Source organism: Macadamia integrifolia, chromosome 14 (assembly GCF_013358625.1).
Source record: "Macadamia integrifolia cultivar HAES 741 chromosome 14, SCU_Mint_v3, whole genome shotgun sequence".
Lineage (NCBI taxonomy): Eukaryota > Viridiplantae > Streptophyta > Magnoliopsida > Proteales > Proteaceae > Macadamia > Macadamia integrifolia.
Window position 1 is genome coordinate 24,416,636 of NC_056570.1, and position 2,571 is coordinate 24,419,206.

General features: G+C 38.7%; 1 non-coding gene across 1 annotated transcript; it reads right to left on the bottom strand.

Annotated features, from left to right (window-relative positions):
• Positions 1 to 1,551: 1,551 nt before the first annotated feature.
• On the bottom strand, positions 1,552 to 1,658 carry LOC122062207. The gene has a single exon (XR_006134836.1). It is a non-coding gene; the product is annotated as a small nucleolar RNA R71 (small nucleolar RNA).
• Between the last annotated feature and the right edge of the window lie 913 nt (positions 1,659 to 2,571).

A 2,571-nucleotide genomic window follows, 5' to 3' on the forward strand; every position in this document is an offset into this window, starting at 1 on the left:
GTTCATTCTAGATCTGGTTTTAGGATTGGCAGTATCTCAAATCACCCAAGCTTTCAAGTTCAAGCATTGATTCAGGTAGGTAGGCTTCTTCAATAGTTTTCTCTCCCCCCTCTCATTCTCTCTTCTGACTACCCTTTTTTTCTTTATTTAGGATTTTAATTTCAGTCATTACATTATTGCTTTCCCTTTCCCCTAAGGTTCATGGCTAATGTATGTGTTGGCATTGCCCCTTCTAGCTATAGAACCATCATTGTATTGTTTTTATTTTAATTGTCTCATTTTTCCTAAAGCCAAGTAAAGTAACCCTTGTAAGAGTGACTCTCTGGTCAAGTAGGAAAACTCTTATTATGATGCATCCCTCGGGATAAGTAGAGAAACCTACTTGTGAGCCTCTCTCTAGCTTTATCCCCTTTCTTTTACTTTATTTTTATTTCAGCATTTTTTTTCTTTCATTGCCTTTTAATTGTATGGGGTGTTTATTTTCAGTTATTTATTTATTTACTTTTAATTGAGTGGTTTGCGAGTTTAAATTCTTAGATGACGAATGGTTAGGATGTTATTTTAGATACATATGTTTAGGACGGTAGTTAAAATTATATCACAACCATTAATCGGTTCACTTTTTCATTATTAAAAGAAGCAAAAAAATAAAGTGGCTGATGTCCCTGTGTTCAACCCGTAGCTACACTGATCTATATGCTTGCGGTTACATTTTAAATCTCAAATAAGTTTTTGACGCCATTGCCAAAAAGACAGTTCCATGTTATTCTTCGCTTTCTTTTGATAAATCGGAGTGCTTTGTTTGCTTTCTTTTGTTTTTTTTTCTTTTATTGAATTTCTGAGAAGAACAACTTGCAATAATAGTTGTATCGAAGGAGGCCGCCATGCCTCACAGTATGATAAAGATAGGTTTCGCCCTGTAGCAGTACCTCAGGAATTGACCTGAGCAACCCCGGATCCCTGCCGATAAGCTCCCAAAAAGCCAAAAGACCAAAAAAAAAAAAAAAATCATAAAAAAAGATTTTGTTATCCATTCTTTTGTGCTTGTCTTACTCTAGTTGTGGGTATTTTTTGTTGCATGAGTGTTAGGTGGGTACGTAATACTAAGAATCGGTTAGAAAGAAGAGATCCAACAAGTAATAACCCTATACATTTGCTCTCTTTAAAACCCTTCAATATGGGAGACCAACAGCAAAACCCTCCGCCTAAATCTCTAAAAGATAGGTTCTACCCTGCTAGAGCAGCCCAACCTTCCTACATAGTTCTACCGCAAGCTCAGGACAATAATTTTGAGCTCAAATCTTAGTACATCACTTTCATGGGCTGACCTCTGAGGATGCATACCTATTTCTAAGGGAATTTGGAGAGGAATGTGTTCTATTTAAGATCCAACAGCTTTCTGATGATGCTGTTAAGCTTAGGTTCATCACGTTTGCATTGAAAGACCAAGCTAAGAAGTGGTTGTATGGGTTACCCACAAATTTCATAACCTCATAGGAACAGTTCACAGTTGTCTTCCTTAAGAAGCTTTTCCCAACTCATAAGACCAATAAGCTTAGAAGTGATATCCTTCAGTTTAGGCAAAAGCCTAGTGAGTCCTTTTCCAAACTTATGGAGAGATTCAAGGATCTATTCCAAGAATACCCTCACTATGGCCTAGACTTATGGCATTTATGTCAAATAATTTATGAGGGTATTGATTACCCAACTAAACAAATGATAGAGTCTATGTGCCCTGAGGGATTCCAATTTCCATAATCAAGGTTAACCTAGATCCCAAAGGCCTCCCTTTGCAGAACAATATTTTTCCTAAAATACTTTTTCTAGGTCAAATGTAAGACCTCATGCTAGTTTTCCTAGGGCCCCTCTCCTATCATCTTATCAGCAACCCCCTGGGTTTACCAACACTGGAGAGGCAAGTAGAATAAGTGACTTGAAAAAAATATGGCCCTCATCATGACAAACCATCAAAATCTTATGAGAGAACTCACCCAAGTTGTCTTAATTATGCATGAGAAAGAGAAGAGAACTTTACCCAGTCAACCAGAGCCTAACCCTAGGCATCATCAGCCTATTAGTTCACAAGCACCAACTAATGCACCACTGAATATAGTATAAGGTCAGACCCAACAAGGGCCCTCTAACCAATATAATTTTTTTTATTTCCTTAGGAGTGGTAGAGAATACTAACAAAGTGTTTCTAAATCTTCCCCATCCTTTACTGTGACACCTGTGCCTTAATCCGGTCAAATTTGAACTGTTGTGACATGCCTCAGATCAGAGATTGGAAGTATGATTGAGTTTTGGCTCATGGTTATGCATTTTCGAAGGGGTAGGGATGAGCCCACATGTTCGTGCATTGCATGCCTGTCTAATTAGAGAGGAGTCATACCTTTTGATCCCAGACAGTATGTGACCCGACTCCTCACACTTGATTTTTGGCACACATCATAATTGTCGAAAAGCCTTGGGCATGTCCGAGGGCAACCACCTGTGCAAGACCAACCCAGGGATAGCAAGCTATCTTAACCACCAGAAACAAGCCACCGGAAGCAGCCTAGGCATGAATTC